This window comes from Pinus tabuliformis, chromosome 7 (assembly GCF_031772625.1).
Source record: "Pinus tabuliformis cultivar Carrire ecotype Pingquan chromosome 7, CPIR1, whole genome shotgun sequence".
Lineage (NCBI taxonomy): Eukaryota > Viridiplantae > Streptophyta > Pinopsida > Pinales > Pinaceae > Pinus > Pinus tabuliformis.
The window spans coordinates 167,906,599-167,930,406 of record NC_142293.1 but is presented as its reverse complement, the minus strand read 5'-3'; the positions used below and the strand labels follow the sequence as shown (position 1 = coordinate 167,930,406).

The 23,808-nt window shown below is 35.7% G+C and overlaps 1 pseudogene across 1 annotated transcript; it reads right to left on the bottom strand.

The window, feature by feature from the left end:
• Nucleotides 1–7,517: 7,517 nt before the first annotated feature.
• LOC149246358 (UDP-glucosyltransferase 29 pseudogene) lies at nt 7,518–16,530 on the bottom strand (annotated as a pseudogene). Its single transcript, XR_016265556.1, has 2 exons — nt 14,876–16,530; nt 7,518–7,697 (listed from the first exon to the last, which is right to left on the bottom strand). The product of XR_016265556.1 is annotated as a UDP-glucosyltransferase 29 pseudogene (transcript).
• Between the last annotated feature and the right edge of the window lie 7,278 nt (nt 16,531–23,808).

Genomic DNA, 23,808 nt, shown 5'->3' with positions numbered 1-23,808 from the left:
TCTCCCCTCAAATTAACTAAACAAGAAAACATCATAATCCATATGAAACAGTTGTGTCTTGTAACAAATAGTTCACCTTTTCCACTGAACGAACCATTTCTTTTTTACTTTTTTCCTTTTTCATGGATTTTTAATATGAATAAAGAATGAAAGAAAGGTTACCCAAAAGTTTGATTATCTTACAATTGATTCTTGATACAAGAAAGGTTACCATGTTCTTTTCCAAGAATTCATAATTGCTTTTTGATTCTAACCACAACCTAACAATGGAGTAACGAGACGTCCACAGGTGAAAACAATAATATTTTTATTTATATACATGGTAAATTCTACTATAAGGTTTTAGGGATATTACATACTCCCCCCCTAAAGAGATATAGCAATATAACAATCCAAAAGGGAATCCTTCTCTTTCAACATAAAGCACTTTCATTTCCAAGGAATACCATTAAAGGAAACAATATTTTTTTTTATCAATATTCATAAGTGTTTATAGCTAAAAAATTATGTAAGTTCTACTTCCATCATTTTTCCATTACTCAAATTCATAGAAGCAAAATAAAATCTCTATACCAACGTACCATTATATACCAATTAATCTTGGAAGTCATGGTCACTTTTACGCAAGCGCTTCAATGGTTTAAGCACCCTATAATATATGATCAATATATCCAACATAATCACATTAGTCACAACATTTTCAATTAAATGAAATACTTATAACTATCACTCATTTATACGATGTCAAGTGATATTTTATCCACAGTACTTCCACAAGTACTCAGAGAGCACCAACCCTCTAATCATCAAAATGATAAATCACTGCACCACATGCACATTGTCTTAGTTCTTGCTAAAGACATCCACACAGTACTTCTAAAAGTACTCAGGGAGCACCTAGCTCTCTAATCATCAAAATGATCAATAAATGCACCAAGTGCATATTGTCCTAGCCCCTACTAGAACATTCAAAAGATTATTATTACAATAAAAGAACTTACACTTCGTGTAATTCCTTTTTGAGCATTAAGCTCCTTTCCTATCAAGATGTACATATAACATTTACACAATTATATAGAAAATTTCATTTTTAGCATAACACATAATTGATTAGTTAATTTTTCCTATTATGAGAACTACAATGACAAAAGAATGCTCCTCCCAACCAATGGGAACTAGTTTCCAGAACCAGATCGAGCCATATTGACACATGTAAAATAACATCTAACCATAGAGTCATCACACAAAATCAATAAAACTAAACTTAAGATTACACCAAGCAGATGCACACAAGAACTAAGAAAATGATTAATTAATAAAAAAAAAAAATTACAGGAAAATTCATGGCCCAATGATTGGCCTTCCATTCCTCACACTCTCACACACACTTCTACATCTTACATGCCTCATAGGCCCACCTCAATTCACACAAATGGATTAGAACCCAAGGTAGGTTCTAAATCCCTCAACAAAGTCTCAAAATATATCTCATAATCCATAAAATCTCTCATCTAATACCTTATCCCTAGATAAGAGATACCTAATCCATAATCCTCTCAAACCTTCCACAATACTCTTGAATCTTCTCCTATTTACAAGAATTATCATTTTCTCCTAAAACCATAGAAAAATACATTAATTAATTAAATCATATCTTTGATAACTAACTCCTCTAGTAGCATACAATCATTCAAATTGTCCATTGACTCTTCCTCATCTTCTTCAATTTGCTTATTAGTGTCCATATCCATACATTCATCATCCTCACGTTGTTCTAGCCTCTTTTCAATTTACACAATAGTCTTCAATGATTGTTCTTCAGAATCATTTATAGTTCCATTTGTGGGAATTGAATCCATGTTCACATCATCGTCGTCGTCACCCAACAATGTTCCTTGCTCTAGTTCACAAATGTATATATTCGTCTGGAGTTTCTCCGCTTCTAAGACTTTCAATTTGTGCTTCAGTTCTTTTTCCATTAACTGTTTAATTGGCCATTTAACTGTTCACTTTATTACCCATCCATGTCTCTGTCTTTGTAACATCTCTAGCAACATGTCAAGTCGTACACCTAATTCAAAAATCTCTTTCTTGTCATTACCAATGCCAACTGTGATGGCATTATCATGGCCTTTCTCTGGAATATGTATCTTCATTTTCTTCTCCTTTTGTGAACTTCACCTTGTTCACTATAACTTGCAATTGAATCACTTTACAATGTTATCTCCTCTGAACTTGGTCAATCGTTCCTTTCACTTGAACTTTACTCTTGAGCACTTCTTGCTCATTTTTGCTACAAACAACAACTGCAATAACTCTTCAAATTGTCCTTACAACACTTTGATTAGACTTTGAGTGTCAGGGTCCACCGATCATGCACCCATTACAATCAATGACACTTTTGACTTGACTCTACATTTCCTTTTGACTCCAGACTTTTAATTTGACGTCAACTTTTAATGGACCTTAGATGTCGGGTACGACCAAAAATGCACCCTTTTTATTACAATACATAAATAACTTTAACTTGACTTCCACTTGGACTTTTAATATTTAACTTTCTATATATTCAATGCTCCTTTATGACTATAAAAGACATTTTAATTTTCACTTTCATGTTTCCATATAAACCTCAACTCCATTCCCTAAACTTTGTACTAGAAAACCATATTTCATGATATCACTCATTTTCACACTTCTAAGAGTTCTCATATAAATATTCTCTCTCATAACGTTCAACTCTTTAAAATATCTCATGTAAATATTCCCCTTAAGTATTTCTCGTAATTCGTTGCATTAAAATAATGTGAAGTAACAAAAAGGAAACATATAAATCATAATTCACAAGGTCTTCACATTTTAGTATATTTCTACACAAACAAACTTTACGGAAACTCCTATAACATATTACTTCATTAGCATATGATCTCTTTGTAGCATTCCATTTAAATATGTGATCACTTTCACTTAACACAAATAAATACAAACTCTTCCCTTTTACCAAAAACGCCTAATATTGAAAAGTGAAATATCCTTTCTGTTGTGATGTTCCACGTAGTTTCTTTCACGATGTTGCAGCGACTTTTCTCCCACATAGAAAATCTTTGATTTCCTCATGGCAATTCATTCCTAGTGTTAACAAGTCGAATAAATCCCTTCTTTCATGGCAGAAACAAACTCCGCCCCCTCGTACTCCTTCAAAGAACATGTGTCATAACCGAGAGTTCTAAGAATGAGATGTGTCCTTCATCTCTTTCGTTCAAGCCACGATCTTGTAGAAAACCTTAATACCATTCCTTATATCTAAGCGGAATAACATGGATTATATATTGCAAAGATTACCTGAACATATTAGGCGTCGATCATTTCAAGCAAGGACTTTCAGATTCTTCGAAAGTTGCCTTCTTACCCTTTCTGAAAATGGAATCAAAAGGGATTGTTGTATGAAGTGCCATTGATAAATTGTTCCCTTCTATCGCTATCTGATGTGCAACTTCAAATAAAATCAACCATGGATGTTATGAATGAGGGATATCGCACTCGGGTCTTTAATCTGATAATTCGTAGCTCAAAAAATATTACAACACTTTATATAATGGTAGACCAAAATATGACAAAATTCCATGGTATAAAACAAAATTATACAACGTTCAAATGTGCCAGTTCCATAACAGGCCCTTCACTTTTCACTTGTTACCATGACTTGGAAATTATTGGTCCTGTTAGCCCTGAGATGCTGATCCAAATAGATCCAAAATGGATCCAATAACTCTTTAAGTCTTTAAAAATCGTTTAAAAGATCAAAATAATCGCAAGAGAAAATCCTCCAAAAGGCGGAAAAACACTATCGGGAAACGAAAACATAGAGAAAACAGTGAAAAACAAAGCAGTGAAGGCTTGAACAATGAATGCACAACAATTATTAGATCTAGCTGATCAACGATCCAGATCTGATTGGAAAATCACAATCAGCACAGGCAGACGGAGGATATCGGTGCATATCATATATGAGTTGTGATGGCGATTGGCGGAGTCAACGAGGACCGTCGATCAAGCGCGCAGATTGACGGCCCATGTGGCATCACAGAATCGCAATCAGCCAACACAACAGAGCGCTCACCAAATGGCCCAGGGTTATCGCGATGCGATTGCGCTCAATCACATCGCAATATCGCATCGGAGCTTCACAGAGGAGCAAGATATATATATATGTGTGTGTGTGTGTGTGTGCGTGCGATGCAATTAACTGGACCCAATGTGAATATAAACACTATTGTAAAGGATTTGAGATCTGCCAAATAGCATTTTTTATATATTTTCATATATTTCATTATTTAACGAAATACAAAGGGAAAACGCCGATGCGATAAAACTCGAACCCGAAGAGGTTTGGGAATGAAAATGTATATTGTTTCAAGTCCGGAGGAAGCCATTTTAACGTTATTTTTAATGTTTTAAACGTATTTCCAAAATACAAAAGGAAGCCTTGGAACAAGGTCGAAGCGACTTGCGACAGCGATTGAGGACGGACCCAATAAGAGAATAGACCAAATTTAAGGACTTTTGAAGTTCGGATGAATAATGTTTTTTGGCGGATTTTCACAATTTGAATGCATTTCTCTGTGTTAACAGAAAGTGATTGTTTCAAGGATTTCAAAGTCTCGATGCACTCATTCATGGCAGACTAGGGGGCCGCCTCCCCTCAAGGCGTTATGCAATGATTATTTAATGCTAAAAGAGGGATTCGAGCAGAAAAAGGCTAGGAGACAAAAAGTTGAAAAGAGGAAAAAAACAATAGCACGGTGTAACCAAGCCAACAGAAATGGTCATGGAACGTCACTGGCACAAGCGAGCCACCTGACAGTGCGGCAAAATTACCATAATTTGGTTATGATGTTGTTAGAAAAGAGCCCTCTGAGCTCATGTTTGTCTGATTTTGGCATCAAGTAGTTAGAAGACAGAGGGGATAGATTAAGACATCTGGAGCCTTAGAGAGCCCGAGAGCATTGTAAAAAGCCTATAAATGGCTGAAAGCTAGAAGAAACAGCGGTTCAACTTTTGGAGACTGTGGATACTCTATTCCTCCCAGCATCTTATCTTATTTCCAATAATACAAGCTTCTTTTGCTATTGCATGTTCAATCACCATCTTCTCCTCTATTCCAAGCTTGCACTTGAATAGGTTATTCATGTTTTCTTCTGCGTCTAATGCCAGATAACTGCCATCTTATCTTTGCGTTGATAAATTAGATTTGCAAGCTTCATTTACTTTCTGTAGCTAGCCATTCATATGTGTTTATGTATGTACCTGTTGGTACAGTCAGGATTCTCCATCTATCCATTGAATCTATAAACTATTGAGCATTAGTGGTCTAAAGCCTTGTCAAGTTGAGGGTGTTCAGGCATGTCTTGAGTGAAAACAGAGTTGAAATAGTGATCTGACTTGATCTTAACCCCAATCCATCCCAATAGTTCAGATAACGATATTGAAGATTTATATGTTACCAGGAATCTCCGAGCTACAACCTAGGAGAGCTTCCTAGAGTGCTAACAGGTCCAATTCACGTTTTTCAATGTGAATACTCAACTTTATATTTCACATGGATTGTTTGTTGCGTGCTTCAATGCTAGCTCTGATACCAAAAATTTTGACGCAGGTAAAATAACATCTAAACATAGAGTCATCACACAAAATCAATAAAACTAAACTAAAGATCACACCAAGCATATGCACATAAAAACTCAGAAAATGATTAATTAATAAAACAAATAATTACAGGAGGAAACATGGCCGAATGATTGGACTTTCATTCCTCACACTCTCACGCACACTTCTACATCTTACATGCCTCATAGGCTTACTTCAATTTATACAAATGGATTAGAACCCAAGGTAGGTTCTAGATCCCTTAAAAAGCTCCCAAAATATCTCTCATAATCCATAAAATCTCTCATCTAATCCCTTATCCCTAGATAAGAGCTAACTACTCCATAATCCTCTAAAACCTTCCACAATACTTTCGAATCTTCTCCTATTTACAAGAATTATCATTTTCTCCTAAAATTATAGAAAAATACATTAATTAATTAAATCCTATCTTTGATAACTAACTCCTCTAGTAAACAATTGACTCAGGTTAAATGCACCTACATCACATATTCACATCCAGACAATTCTCTGACATAGACAATACCAGGTCTCTTCTAAAATTCCACTGGCCAACCAGCTAAAGAATTCCAATGACCACACAAGGTCTAGTATAGGATTCATCTTGGCAGCGTCATGCCTATTCTTCCGACAGAGTCCTATCTATGAAGAGTTTTGGGTCTCCTCCAACATGCTCCAAAATCAACAGAGTTGCCTCATGCATTTTCCCCCTTTTCACCATCTTGGCCAACTTATTTTTCTTATTGAGATCATCTATCTCTAGGGAGAGGAAATACGGGCAGGCAAGTGCCATCAACCCCTCCAGGCAGGCAACCACCATCAACGAAGGCCTCCTGGCCTTTCAAAATTGTCCACAACTTCTGCCATGTAAAATTCTCTTTTAGCACTATTTCCCAGAATGATTTACATAATGAACCATATGCACATTATCCTTAACAAAAAAAACATTTATGTACACAATGAATTTATGCTTAACCCTTAGCATGGGTCCACAATATCTAAATTGATAGGGAACATCACTGACATACATGTGATATCTTTGTGATTTTTCCAAATAACAAAATCAGACATATCATGACAATATACTTCCTCATTTATAGTTTTAATTCACATTGCAATGCTTTACTTCCATAGTTTTTCTTGTTGCCATTAAGTTACCCCTGCTTAATCCCATCCGCAATGTTAGTCATAAATAAGTATTCACTTTCAAAATAATTTTAGTTTCATACGTACAATATTGTCATGCATAAAACTATATGAAAATATTCATCAATGTGTAAATGGCAATAATAGTTAGAGTAACAATCCACCATTGTCAATTCGCACAATGCATTGTTACCAACAGACCGGTACATGAAGTAATTACCATAATCACTTGTCTACAACTTGCAATAAGATTAAATCAAATCCAATTCATGCATATAAGTTTTAATAGTTAGTCTTACAACACTAACTAATCAACCATGACAAAACTTAATCAACAACTAGTTATTACAATCAAGTCTCACTACTCGACTCATGGTTTATTTTTAACATTGAGAGGGGTTTTTCCAATGTCCTTTTAAAACACTGTATTATCCTCTTCAAGGACATTCCCCATATTTTTCATTAAATCATTTATTCTTTATCAATAGTGCATTGTAACTTTAATCATGTATCATTAATATTTTCATATTTGCAAAGCTTAGTAGTCAAATTTCACTTTCACTATTGTTCATAGGGGTTCAAGATTGTTCATAGGTGTAATAGAGGTTTTATTATTCTTTACTCTCATCGGGATTCAAATGTTATGAATACAGTTTTGCAAAAAACTTTATTACTTATTACTCTTTAATGTGGTTATAAACATGCACCATGCATCTCAAGTCTAAAGTAGTATATTGCATATATCAATATGTAGACTGTTAGACTCATACTTGAGTTGATGCCCACTAATAACATACCTCAATTTTTATTTTTATATTTTTCTTGACTATTTCGAAAGGCGTCAATGTTGCAACCTTCAGCTTTGATCCCACTTGTAACATACCCTGATAACCTCGCATGAAAATGCATGGAATTAGAAAACTTTTACACAATTTACCCATAAGTAACTATCCAAATTACTAATCCAGATTCCTCCTTAACCATTAGATAGAATATTCATCATTACATAGAGTAACTTTCAGTTGAGGAATAGTGAGTTGCATAACCATTTACAACTATTGTTGTAGTATATTAACATAAACTGTATGATGTAACCTTGCATCTATTTCATTATTCCCTTAACCAAATTAATTAATCACATACTTGACATTATGAACATCACATCAGTGAAGGAATCAACATCATCAAACTGACACAATAATCAATCACAAAATGGAACACTGATATACCTTGGAAACCCCGTAGGGTGAAAACCAACAAACATTTAATTTTATTATTAAACGCTCATGAGGGTGTTCACCTCTCACTGAATGGCTTATAAGGGATCTCATCCCTTAACCATTGTCATAAAATATCACAAATAAATATCATTAAAATACAACATAACTAGATAAATACTATTACAATCATCATGAAACCGTTTACCCCCAAATCACCACTCTTTATATCCTTGTGGAATGATTGTTCCATTAGTGGACCACCCTGTAGCTCGTACCTATCTGCATGGACCATTAGTCCTTTATCTACCACAATTTTTAACACAAACTGTCTTTTGTACAAATCACCATGATTTCCTATCATTATTGTCGTCAACAAGCTTTGGTAACATGATTAAATAAAGCATTAATCAATCAATAATCAGTCTTTAAAATGATCTTATAACATTTGTTCATGTGGATACATGAGATGTAAATATAATATCACAACATGCTTCTTCTAACAACATTGTGCATGTATAAGCAAATAATTATCAAGAATGTCAAAATAATTAACACGTTGCTATTATAATCTAGTATGTTACTATGATAATTCTCGCACCAGGACATGTTCATTTCCAAAAGAAACCATTGTTACCATCCATTTCATTTAGAGAATACTAGCAACTAATCTTTGTTTTCCGTGCATGAAATTAAATAAAAACTTATTCAAAGAAAGTTAGCCCCTTAAGTTCTTCTTTGCGCATATAACTAAATATGTTTCCAATACAATAGATATTATTATTACTATTATGCATGAAAATATGTCTCCTTCTAAGGGAAAGCTAACATAATAAATACCATTAGCATGCATGCAATACAAATAGATACTATTAACATGCATGCAATACAAGTCTCTTTTCCAAAAGCATCTTTCACAAGATAGAGCTATTTACAAAGTCTATTGTACATACAAAGACATGCTTTTTTCTAAAAGAAAACTAGGGTGTTAGTCATTATTTCTTGCTTGCTGATATATGTATTTTTCCAAAAGAAAGCTAGTATGCAATCCATGCTCTTTTGCAAAAGAATCTCTTTTAAAAGAAAATTAATACAACATATTTCCCTTTCAAGATATGATATGTATTTATGTCTTTTACATGCAAGGTTCACATGCAAGAATTCTTTCAAAAGAATAGCCAAACAAATAATACATATTTCTTTCCAAGTCAAATCAACTTAGTAGTATTTTTTTTTCTAATGGCTATTTTATCTTTTATGTGCATTTTTTTTTAAGAAAACAATAACTTATCTAATGCACACAAGAATACTTTCAATCTCTTTTCCAATGAACTTAACAGATATATTTATTTCTATATATATAGTTTCTAAGAAAATAATCCTGGTTCTTAACATTTAATGCACAAGAATTCATATGCTTTTCTTTCCAAAGGATTAACACAACTAGTTTATCTTTTACTATGCAACGTTTCTAAAGTAACATGGGTAATTTTTTATTAGTATAATCAATTTTAGTTTACCATGCTTGTATGCAAGAATATCCTTAACCTTAACGCAATTAAAACATGCAAACACATGTTTTTCTTTTCCAAAATAATCATAATAGCTATATTTTGTCTATACAAATAATTTATTTCTTTTAAAAAAATAAAAAATATATTGCTTAACTTTTCAAACTTGTACACAAATATTTCTATTCCTTTTCTAAGAAACCAAATACATGTCTCTTTTCAAAGAACTTCAATACAATAGCTATTATTTAAATATGTGTTCTTTTCAACCAAAATAATTATTTCTATGTGCAAAATAAATATATATTCATTTGAAATACTAGCACATAAACACCCATCTTTTCCCAAAACTCTTTCAAGAATTCTATCCAAGAAATAACACACAATATACAAAGAGAATAATAGGATTATTTATCTCTCTTACACACCGCATTCACAATTTTTTTTTTAAGAAAAAAGAAAGGGTTACTTAGGTTTTGTGTCAAATGCCCCCTTTGTTTTGGCAAGAGCTAACGAGCCTGCCATAGGGCATTAAATGCCCGCTTAGCTGCAAGCTCGATAGCCCGATATAACACCCGCGCGGTGAATAGATAAATAAAAAATAAGCGCGGTGTGTTATCGGGCTATCGAGCTTGCAGCTAAGCGGGCATTTAATGCCCTATGGCAGGCTCGTTAGCTCTTGCCCTTTGTTTTACCCTCCCTCCTCGATTTATGCAAATAAATAACTCCGCACTATTATGAGCATTAAGTGCTTAGCAGGTTCTCAAAGAAGTTTGCATTCCGGATCCAAAAAGTAGCCAAAAGTGGTCAATGCCATGACATCTAACTTCCCATAGATGATCTTTTGCTGCTTTGAGGTTCTAATCCTTCATAGTTCACGTTTTCCACAAAAAGAACCGAATCTTTTTTAATTTTTTCCTTTTTCATGGATTTTTACTATGAATAAAGGGGGAAAGGAAGGTTACCCAAAAGTTTGATTATCTTATAATTGTTGAATTGAGGCTTCTGTGATCCATATTAAGTTTATGAGAAATTTTTCGGCGTAAATCACAATATATTTCATTTGTCGACACATTTCGAACCAACTAGTGTGATTCATCATCAGGACAAGTTGAATGAGCAGATTAGGCTATGCATGTTAAATAGATCGAACAGAAACTCCAACGGCTAAAATCCCTGACCATGTAACAGCTAAATTGATAACGGCTAGATTTGGTATGACCATTATTTAATTACAAATAACTTAGGTTAGATAAATTCTTATTAAAACAAAAGTAAAAGGACCCTTTTTTATCGAATTATAATTATAAATATATATTAAAAATAAATTATAACCTAAATTAATTCACATTAATAGTTAGTTAGTTATAAAAATTATTAAATCTATAAATATACATAAATATCTAGATATAATAATTATTCACATATAAGTCACGTTTTATATATTAATAAATATCAATTTATAGAAGTTAGAGTAACTTAAGGTAGAGTAATTTAATTATAATTATGATATTATTATACATATATATATATAATCAATCAATTTAAATTAAAAGTAAGTTAACCAAGTTATAGAATGGTGAGCTATAAAGGATATATATATTGTGATTTACGCCAAAAAATCTCCCATATCTTATAACTAATTCTTGATACATAGAGGTTATTGTGGTTCTTTTTACAATGGAGTAACTAAACGTACACAAGTGAGTCTACCGAGGCAGAGCAGTTTCCAGAAAGTTATGGAAATTTTGGTCATTATGGAAATTCCGGTCATACTTGGAGAAAATTTGGCAAGGATTTTTGTAAATAAGTTATAGTTGTTAAACTTCAAAATTTTAGGTGTCCTAGAAGTTTTTTTATGGTGTTGAACCCATTTCTACCATAAAAACACAATTCAAACACTACCTCTACAAGATTTTTTGAAATTTTTTTGCCCGAATTCCGACCACTTTTAGCCGTCCGGGCAATTCCTCCCCCTCTACTCTCACTGTAAATTATATTATAGGGGTTCATGGATATTATATATATAAATTAATTTTATATTTAGTTTTATTTATATACATGTTATAAAGTTTTAGGGATATTAAATATATAAATTAATTTTATATTTTATATTTATAATTAGTCAAGATTGGTCTAAATTCTGGATTTATTGAGTGAAGGGAGGGAACACATTTTTTTTCATTTTAAAAAAAGTTTACATGATACTTTATATTTTTGCCCTTTGTAGATTCAAAATTAAAATAAATCTAAACTGATTTAATTATTAGTTAAAATTAAATTAAAATTCTAAAAAATTTATAATAAAATAAACATATTTAATAATAAAAAAAATTGTCCCATACAGAAATTTATCATTTCACAAACAATTAATAATCATACCAAAAAAAATTATTAAACATATTTTTCAAAAACTTTCTAAAAACAAAAATCTCTTTTAAACTAATACCCTGAAATTCATTTAGTAAAATGATTTTTCCACAACAAAATAATATAATTGTTACTTGCTAATTGATTTCCTATAGATAACAATAACCCAAAATACTATATCTTATTATTAAGCATACTATAAAATTAATAATTTTCATAAATAAATATTAAATACCATTTTTCAGAGTTGTCTTTAGTGTGGCTTTTGGAAATTTTTTTTCGTGGATTTCAGATGGATTTTTCTGGTTTAATTTCTCTAAAATCTGGTGGGAATTCATTGACATCACAAGATTGATGGGTAAATCCTGCACAATAGAAGTGCCCTAGGGTTTTTTTCATCTTATTGAATCCATATATACAGTAAAAAAACTAGTTTAAATAATACAAATCAAGATTTCACTTCAAATTTTTCCACCAAATTGTAACACCAAACACTCCAAAAAATAACATTATAAACAACTCCCTTTTTTTTTAACCTCTATACACAATAACCTTCTAAAATTTTTATTGATGTTTTAAATCTTAAATTTACATACAAGAATTTAAAAATGAAACATACTTTAGATGTAAGTTTAAACATACCATCATTGAAAAAATAAAAATAAAAAGGAAATTCATAAATTCAAGAGTAAACAACGGCCAAAGCACCAAAAACTTTATAAACCTATCTAAAATCATTGAGAAAAAATCAAATATAAAGGAAATTCATAAATTTACCGAGTAAACAACTGCCAGAGCACCAAGAACTTTTTTTTCAGAGAGAAAATTCGATATTGTATTATATAGAGGATATATAATAAAACTAGATAGTTACAGAAAAAACAGCCCTTTGAAGCTCTGAGATCATGATCATGATAGGGATAGTCAACAAAGGACCGTCAGTGTTGTTCAAGAAGGAAACAGTAAGCAGAGCAAAAGAAAAACATATACATCATCTATGAGAAAAGCATATAGAACTAGAATCATGGCAGATTGACATCCTAAAACACCAAAATATATACTAGTATTAAGAACAGAAGGGAGAAACTAGAGAGGGGGAGGGACAATCATAAACCGGGAATAGAGAAATCCTGGATAAAGCATGCCCTCTTTCAACAATCTGTCCGCTTGCTAATTCTGAGCACGGAAAATGTGGTGTATGGAGCAATCCCTCAAGAGACCCCAAAAGAACTTGATTCTGTCCACCCAACCAGCCAGATGAGGGGCCAATAAATTGCAGGATCCTTTGACTTTAGGCACAGTGTCATAAGTGGAGATGATGTGTTGCAGGATAGATTTGAGAGGGAGTTTTGATTCATTAAAAATCTTGTTATTTCTCCACCTCCAATGGGACCACAACACGATGATAAGGAACGGCCTCCATTGATCCCTTTGTCCAGACCACCATTGAAAAGCAGATTGGATTGAGTCGAAAACAATATGAGGAAAACCATATAGAAGAGCCAGGGCGTGCCAGATTTGCGAGAAAGCGCTGCAATTAAAAAAGCTGTGGAGATTGGATTCTTCTTCTGCCTCACACATCATGCATCTACTTGGACCTTGACACATTCTTTTTCTCAGGTTATCCCACATCAGAATCCTATTGTGGAAAACCATCCAGGAGAAGAAAATAGATTTAGGAGAGCAGCCTGACTTCCAGAAAATCGCAGGGAACTTTGTTCTTGCGTGACAGGGCTTTTGCATAATTAAACCTAGAACTTTATAACCTATTTAAAATCAGAGGTGTGATAGATTAATTAAAGAAATTCCCCGGCTTTTATTCTGCTCTTTATTCCACTGTATAGAAGATTTATTGCAGAGTCTTCAGGGATTCGCCTTGTTCTGTAGCTCTATACACCTTTTGCAATTTAATTGCAGCAGCTTTTCGCTTTGTTCTGTAGCACCTTCTATACTCTTTCTGCACTTTAACGACAGCAACGGCCTCCTTTTGCATCTCAGCCTACAGTTACACAGGAAGTGGGTGGCACAGGAACAACCAACTAGTCGTTGGATCGTGCGTGGGAACTGCCGTTGGATTGACTACGGGATTCTGAGATGTACGTGCGTGTGGGTGGACACACAGACCATTCGTATTCCCTTGACCAGCCTACAGGGTTACATTCGGAGCACGTCTCCGTGCAATATAAATTGATTTCGTATTTGAATTTTTAGTTTTTTTAGAATATCATTATTTTTTTAAAGGATATTAGAATTTTGTGTAGAAGTTGTTTATTGGGAAGTGTTTATCAAAAAGGTTTAAATTTTTTTAATCTTCATTAGAGTGGAAATGGATTCAATACCATTCCAAATTAAATAGATTCTGTGACCAAAAATCTCTACGTCTTAAATTCTTGAAATATCATAATTTTAATTCAGATTTTTCAATTTTGATTTTAACAAAAACCATGCCAAAATTTCCACAATCTCTTTGGAGAATTTGTGACCTCTGTAAAATACTCCTCCTTTTTAACGGATAAGATATCACATCAAATTTAAACCCTTAAATGCAATGCGAAAGCCATCTATCTGTGATGGGAAGAATTTGAATTATACGGGAAATTATAGATCTGGATATGATGTATGTGATTTGTTGGGGATTGGCCCTGTCTCGGAGAACATTAGTCCATTGGAGATCATTAACTCAGATATCATACTCTGTTGCTTGCTCAGGACAGATGTAGTCATATAATCCTTTTGTATTTTGCAAAATTTTCAATTAAAAAAAAAAAAAAAAACGAACTGTTTTGGGGAAATCGTTTGAAACTGTATGACTACATGGAACCATTAGATGTTACACTGCCCATATTTTATGTTTGTAAATAACATTACTAAAATAGAGACTTTATACGCGGAGCACCACATTTCATAATTATTGACTCATACTTCAGGATCCAGCACAATGGAATTGAGCGGAAGGTGGATTACCTATTCTGCTTTGATTGCAAACATTCAATTCTCATTATTCTGCACGCGAAGCTGCCTTCAGAAAATGCAGGTGTCCAATGAAGTCATTTATGTACACCTCCTGCGATGGAATACCGCCCTCACCTCGGCTGCTGAGAATTTGATTGTTGAACACATTTCCCATTTCACGGGCCTTCCTCCTTACTTCTCTGCCACCATCTTCCACCATTAACTCCCGCACAGTTTTGCAGATCTCGTCGCGGTCCAGCGACCCATCGCTCCGCTTTGTAACCTCTAACCCGATTTCCAATTCCCGAACAACCAATCGGGAATTAAGGCACTGATCCAAGTGCATGGGCAGGGTAACCAGAGGAACCCCAGAGCTCATGGCTTCGAACAATGAACCCCATCCACAGTGACTCAAAAACCCTCCAGTCGAAGCGTGCGATAAAATCTGCCTCTGCGGAACCCACTCCCCCACCACAAGCCCCCTTTTTCCTATACGCTGTTGGAACCCTTGAGGCAGCCAAACCCCAAGTTGCTTTTCGTCGGGACAACGCAGTGCCCATAGAAATGGCTGCCCGCTCGCCTCCAAACCTAGAGCCACTTCGTGGATCTGCTCTTCGCTCATAAAAATTTGGCTGCCGAACGATACGTAAACGACCGAAGCGACTGCGTGAGCTTCCAGCCATTTAATGCAACCCCATTCTTCCTCAGAATTTACGGGTGAGCTAATATCGGGAAGTAGCGGGCTGGCGGGGAAAACCGGCTTGCCCGTCACGGTCTGCAAATACTGTATGAATTTCCCCTCAATTTCATTGCACGTTCTGACGACAATGGCACGGCAGCCGTCAAAGCATCTGAGTCCGCGCTCGTAATAACTGATACCGCTGGGCTGCTGGACTCGGTAGATACCCAGCACACTCTCCGCCTCGTGGAGTTTCCATGATATGGCATCCGATGGATAACTCGGCGGGGGTTTCGTGAGGGTCTCGGCCGAGATTTCTTCCCCTTCCCCTTCGCGTCGCCAAGCTGGAGACAGGCCATAGCCAGCGAAAGCCGCACCAAAAGTGGCGAAGACAATGGTGGGTATGCCCATCTTGGCGGCAGCCCTGGGAACCCACCATTGCGCGAAGTCGAAGAAGATGCAGTCGGGACACATCTGGCGGAGGAGTCGTTCGAGGGGTTCTTCCAGTCCGTCTAGGGCTTTGTCGAAGAGAGGCATTAAATGGATTGGTAGATCTTTGGTGCTCTCTATTCCTGCAGGCAGCCCTTCCACTGCCGGCAACCGTAATTCCACCGGCTGGACTTTGCCTGGGGAGTTTTGATGATGGGCGAAGAAGGATTTTAGGTTGGCAATGTTGAGGGGAGTGGAGACGAAGGAAACATTAATGGCGAGCTGTGCGAGTGTGGCTGAGAGCTGTACGAATGGCGAGATATGGCCGTGAGCGAGCCATGGAAACATCATGACATGAAGCTGCCTGTCAGTGCCATCGCCATTGTTAACAGAAGAAGACGATGACGAACAGACTTCCATTTTCAGAAATATAGACTTAGAAAGAAGACGATGACGAACAGACTTCCATTTTCAGAAATATAGACTTGGAAAGAAAGAAAGAATCGCAGAAGATCGCAGGACTGTGTAACCTGCTTATTTTATTATTTTGGTTTATTTTTAATGGTAATTTTTTTTGTTCGTTGATTTTCTTTTCTCGTACGTTAGTAGTTTATTTCTTATTGCAATCGTTGTTTGATAGTGTTGAGATTTGATAGAGCATACATGTGGTGTGCAAATAATAAACATCATACAATAAATTAATATTAGTTAATTTATTGTCTTTTCTTTCCATCTTATCTTAGGGTGTTTCTTGGTTGTCCAATAAATATTAGTTAATTTATTGTCTTTTCTTTCCATCTTATCTTATCTTATGGTGTTTCTTAGTTGTCCCATAAATAAGAGTTATATAATAGATGCAAAGTTCATCCATATACATTGAAAAAACTTAGGAGATTAAGTAACTATATGTGTTACAAGGTTTATATTTTAATAAATAAATAACGTGCGAAAATAATATAGTACTAAAAGGTAAGATAGGTCCTCAAGGTATTAAGTGAATCTAATGATTATTATTTTTATTATTATTAAATATCAAAGTAAATTAGTTTATTGTGTGGTGTTTATGTAATTATTTTTTTCACATTTATTTAATTCACTGGTTTGTTAAAGTAAATATGAGACAGAGAGTTATTATGACATTTTCTAATTTTCTAGCTCCATTAAGGAAGTGGAGTCGACAAATTGACACCTTACTAACCTTCCTGAGGAGCTACAGGACCCCATGAGCTAAACAACCAGTCTAGGTGCTCAAACCTTGAGATAGACTGCTTTTTCACTGACAAGGACTCTGAGTCACATGTATAACAAGGCAAGCCAGGGGCTACGACCCTCCAATCGTTTAGTTCTGAGGGTGTAGTTCCGGAATTTGAGCCACCTTTTAAGGGCTAGTATCCAAAACACTAACCAGAATTTGATGAGACTTTCCAGAACAATAAATGACACAAAGACAAAGGCTCTAACACAAAACTCAATCAAGGATTTGACCTAACCAGGCTTAACCATGACAAACATTTTCTAAACATATTGAGAACATGTAATCTACAAGTCATGAATGCATATATGAACATAGGGGTCTGATACTTATCTGAGAATCATAAAGAAGGTCTAATTCCCTCTCATAATAGCCACAATAACATCTATTATCTCATGCATTCAATAACCATTCATCAACAAATCAAAACATGTTAAGAGTCATAGCTAGAACCTCTTATGAAACTATGCTTATAACCAACATATAACCAAAATAATAGCCATGATAGAAAAACCATTAAAGCCACATAATAATAAGTAAAAATACTTATGAAATACAAGAGGAAAAAATTCTTATTAACATATGCAAAAGCCAACCAAGTGAGAGACTTCCACATACCACCCAACCATAGATTGAGCTGAACCAAATTTTTATTTCAACCAATCACCATTGTGCCCTATTCCAAGCATGAATGTCGGACTCAATGCAAAAAAAGTTAGGGCTTCCCGAATATTAAACCACCTCCACCCTCAGGCTTTACCGCAACTCCACCAAAACCAGTCAAGGGATTTCTAGGCCCAAGTAAGCACATAAACAACTAGACTTTACCGCAAACCCGCCAAAACTGGTCACGTGATTTCTAGACCCAAAACAAAAACATACACTACTAGGGTTTACCACAATCCCACCAAAATCAATTAAGGGATTCATAGGCCCAAAACAAGCTTAGATGCCTCTGGATTTCTTCACCAATACTTTGAAGTTTTTTCCTATCTCCACCCTCAGGGTTTACTGCTATCTCGCCAAAACCGGTCAAGGGATTCCTTGGACCTTGGGAATTCTCTTGAGACCACCTCACCCAGTTACGAAACCATCTGGCAATCTGATGCAAGAAAAACTGCCTAAAGGCAATTTCCCTGGTTTCCACAATCACCTTATGTGAACCTGTGGGTTATGGGCCCACCTATACAAATTAGAAGCGTTTCTATTGGTGGATTTTATCCAAAACCCGACCAATCACCAAACAACATTTCTACACATAATCCACCAACGAACGTCGGTCCCACCTGAATGCACATAAGATCGGACTCCAAATCGCAATTGAACAACAATCGGGAATTGAACAACAATCACAATTGAACAACAATCGCAATTGAATAGCAATCGAACATCAACTGAACAACAACTGAACAACAGTTGAACACCAATTGAACAACAATTGAACAACAACTGAACAACAATTGAACAACAATTGGTATTTGAACAGCAATCGGTCCCACGTTGACTTTCCACGTTGACCTTCCCTTTTTTCACAGGCGCTTCACCCTACGCCATTAATCTTACCATTCAATCCAATGGTCAATAGTCACCCAATCATCGCATATCGCAATTTCTCCCGGTCAAGGTTCATTCACTCATGAATGATGCGATGTGATATTAATCCAACGGTGAACATCAGTAGTGATCCAATGGTCTGCGGCCTTTCAACTAACACACAGATTACCAAACAACTCAACCCCCGTAGTTGACTGTGACGTAAGCGTTGACTAATGAGATCGACGGTTAAAATTGAGTGCGGGCCTTCAACCACGATCAAGGCATCCCGTACTCTCCTACCCCCCTGCGGTTGCTGAACAGACTTCCTCTTGGTTTCGAACAGAGAATTAGCATCTTGATTTCATTCCTGGAATGGTCGAATTCAGGTGTTAACGCAGATCTTCCTTCATAGTTCCACTGAGTTATCTTTGAAAAATAAATGCACAGATTCCATTCTAGTTCGAATTTCCCCAATTACTTATTGTGTGAAACAGAGTTCTCCTAGCTCGATTAGATCCAAATCTTTGATCTTCCCAATCCAAAGATCACTATAAAAAATGGATTTAATGACTTAATATACACATAACTACTTTAACTTTGATCAGATCATCATGATGATCACGACTGCTCTCTCTCGTTCCACTGGATTCCTGTACGAAGCTCTCAACTAATGATTCACACTAAACTTCACATAGACACAGATTCATCTACCAACCTTACCCAATCAGAGAACCGACATCACAAGCTTCTTCAATGCATATTTTCAGATCTAAAGATTCAACTTATTACAATGGTCTTTTAAAATGGTAGAGTTGCTTCAAAACATAACATTAAAGGAGCTAATCTCTTATCCAAGACTTCAACAGGAATTCAATCAATCAACAGTCATCCAAGATGAAATAACATAATGCAAACATTCTTTCATTAATCAAACTATACACATAAAATACTTGACCTGATTTCTACATTTGAAATGGCCCTCACACATTTCCTCACACCTATCCTACCTTTTCCTCTATTGCTACTTCTCCCTATCCTCTCTATCCTCATACGTGATCTGAAAATGAGATCTTAGATAATTATTAAGGTATTACATACTCATGCGCATGGATATGCCTATGTTACTTTGCGCAATGGATCGATAAGATTGCAAAATACATAGACAATGAAACAGTTAAAGAACATAATATAAAAACACATATAAACACAAAAAGTTTAATAAGAAGTTCACCCAACACTCCTAGGCTACGTCTCCTGGTCTAGCCTTCATTGGTGACCTCTCTATTATGTCTTCAAAAACATAGTTTTACAATAGTGAGCTCAAATTGAGCCTCACACAACAGATACAAAACAATAAGGCTTTACTTGGATCCCCCAAGTCTCTTTTGAGTACACAGACTCCCCTCACTGACTCTCTGTCTTTGTTGCTCTGGCATAGCACTACCTCCAATGTTGCATGTCCTTGTTTCTGTCAGTCTGTGGCTTTAAAGCCAATCTGCGTTCTCTGTTCATTTCTCCTTCTCGGGCTCTCTGGCTTCCCGAACTCTATCCACTTAGATCCCCCTCTGAGCGTTAGCAATCATTGCTAAACGCTTTTAGGGATGGTGGCCACCTGTTTTGTAATGGAATGGGTCATCGGGCCTTTGAAATCCCTGGAAACAGCGTTCTCTGTGTTCATAGAGAAATACACTAAAAACTGTGAAAAATCACCAAACTTCCATTTATCGGATTTGAAATGTTATCAATTCCGCCTTATAACTCCTACTAGGTCTGCCTTTTAATCGCATCGCATCTTCACCATTGATCTGGGAGATTTGGATCCAACGGTTGTGGTTCATTTTGGGTGGCTCTTTCGTACGAGGGTTAACCGCTTGATAAAGGTGGTTTTCTCTCTCCTTATCCTGGACACGTGGCAGCTAGTGTATGGGCTTGGGAGGAGCCCGACCCAAACCACTTACCACCTTTGGCCCGCCTGAAATCTCGCTTGTAACGTGACTTCCCTTTTTTATTTAAAATACATTAAAATGTGAAATCCTGCTCATATCGGACTTGAAACAATACATATTTTCATTAACGAACCCTTTCAGGTCCGGTTCATTGCATTGGCGCATTTTCTTTTGTTTTTCATTATTTTAATGAAAATGTGATTTTCATTGAAAAATCCCTTTTTCCGGACTTGAAAATATATCAAATATTGTTTATAATTTTATCGGGTCCAGCTATCGCAGTCATAGTTATTATTGGCCCCTCTCCTTCGCATAGCTCCGATGCGATATTGTGATGCAACTGATCACAATCGCATATCGCACATACCATGGGCTATTTGGTAAGCGCTCCACTGTGATCGCCAATCACGATATCACAATTCAACTTGGGCTGTCGATCTGCACGCTTGATCGACTGTCCTTGTTGACCCCGCCGATCGCTGTCACATTTCCATGTGGTCTTCGCCGATAGCCTCCCTTTGCCATTGCCGATCGGCTCTGGACCGTTGATTGGCTAGATCCGACGGCTCCGATATAAAGTTGTTTTAAGCCTTCGATAAGCCTGTTTTCACTTTTTTCTCCATGTTTTTACCTCCTGATAGTGTAATCCGACTTTTTAACAGGTTCTTCTTTTTCAATTGTTTTGATTTTTTAAAGGATTTTGAAGACTTAGAGGGTTTTTGGATCCATTTGGATCATGCCTTCCCACTGAAAAGGATTTTGCATGACCAAAAGTTGGTTTTCAAGCATCGATCAAGTGAGGATACAACTTTCTCACTTGTCCAATTTCCATCCATCGTGCATTGCTGGGTTTTGAACCTTTGAGTCCAATTCTGAGGTACTCAATATCCCCTCTACACATAGTTCTCACCTTCCTATCCAGAACTGTATCTTCCTGCAACTCATTGAGATATTCAGGCAACAGATCATCAATAGGAGGAAACTGACTTTGCTCTTCAGGATCTTCAATTAATGAAGGTTCAAACAATCTCAAATTGTATGCATTAACCACTAAATAGATGTGCATGTAAGCTGGAAAATCAAGGCGAAAAGCATTCTCACCAATTTTCTCAAGTATCTTCAAAGGAACATACCTTATTGGCTTCAGCTTCTTACCCTCACCTTGCATTCTATCTTTGCTGATGTATAGCCAGACTTGATCACCAACTTGGAAGATATGCTCAATTCGATGCTTATTATGCCTTGCCTTGTATTTGGCTTGGTTCTGTTCCAGTTGTTCCTGCAATGCCTGGTGAATTTCTTGGATCTGTTCAATGAACTTGGTTGCTTTGTCCACATCATTGTGTCCATCAACCGCTATGTCTTTACTAAAGACAAAATCCAAGGGAGACTTTGGTGTAAAACCAAAACAAATCTCAAAAGGAGATCTTTGTGTAGAAGAATGTTTAGCACGGTTGTAAGCATGTTGCACATAACACAAATGTTCATCTCAAAGCTTGGGGTGTTTGCTACAATAGCCCCTGAGAAACTAGATCACTATCATGTTGACCACCTATGTTTGTCCATCTGTTTGTGGATGAAAGGTTGTGCTCTTCTTCAGTCTGGTGTCCATTAATTACCACACACTTGACCAAAACTTCCCAACAAATCGGGAATCTTGATCAGATACAATGGAAGTGGGTAACCCAAAATGAACCCAAACATGTTGAAAGAACAACTTCGTTGTTTGTTCAGCTGTAATCTGCTTGTTACAAGGTATTAAAATACAAATTTCGTTGAGCCTGTCCACAATAACATATAAATAGTCATGACCTTTTCTAGATTTTGGCAATCCCCTAACAAAGTCCATGGAAACACTTTCCCAAGGACGAGAAGGAACTGGTAGTGGAGTGTACAAGCCTAATTTTATATTGCTAGGCTTGTTTTTAGCACACATGGTACACCCTTTAATATATCTAGAAACTGTTTCATGCATTCTTGGCCAATAACAGAATATTTACAGCTGTGAAACTGTTTTACTTACACCAAAATGACCTGATACTAGAGAAGTATGTGCTTCTCGGATTATGCTAACTCTTTCAGTTTGTGGAATGCATAACTTTCCCAAATGATACAAGAGTTGGTCCTTAAGATAATAATCCAATTCTTCTACTTGTTTGCCATGACTTAAAGTTGCATATACATCTTTAAAACCTGCATCTTGAGCATATTGTTCAATGTAGCTTTCATGCAATACTGAATTATGCTTAAGTATAGTAGATGCATTTATGATTGGTCTAGACAACATATCTGCAACTTTAATGTGTATGCCCTTCTTATATCCGATGACTAGATGAAACTGTTGTAGAAAACCCATCCACCTATAGCGTCTTGACTACTACAATTTAGTTTATGAGTGTAAATACTGAAGTGGTTGATGATCAATATGTATAACTGTTTCTTTTCCAATTAAGTAATGTTTCCATTTTTTCACACTCTGCACTAATGCATACAATTCTTTATCATATGTGGGATAATTAACTACTGCAGAATTAAATGTCTCAGAATGATAACATAAGGGTTTACCGTGTTGCATCAACACTGCTCCCATGGCATAGTCACTGGCATCTGTTTCAATCTCGAATGGTCTTTGAATATCTGGCAATGCTAGTACTGATGTTGTACTAATTTTCTCTTTTAAGGTGTCGAAGGCTTTCTGCTATTTGCCTCCCCACTGAAACATGTTATTCAATCCTGTTAAAGCATGTAAGGGAGCTACAATCAAGGAAAAGTTAGCAATAAACTTTCTCCAATATTTTGTTTCTCCTAGGAAGCTCCTAACTTCTGTAGCAGATTTGGATTTAGGCCAGTTCACAATGACTTCAACCTTACAGGGTTTTATCTTCAATTCACCACCCCCTACAATATGACCCAAATAATTTAAATATCTTTCTCCAAATTCACATTTTGATAGCTTAACACAGAGATTTTCTCTTTTCATAACATAGATCTAGAGTGTGATTTACATGCTTCAAATGTTCTTCCCATGTTTTACTGAAAACAACAATGTCATCTAAATATACAATTACAAAATCATCAATAAAAGGCCTGATTACATCATTCA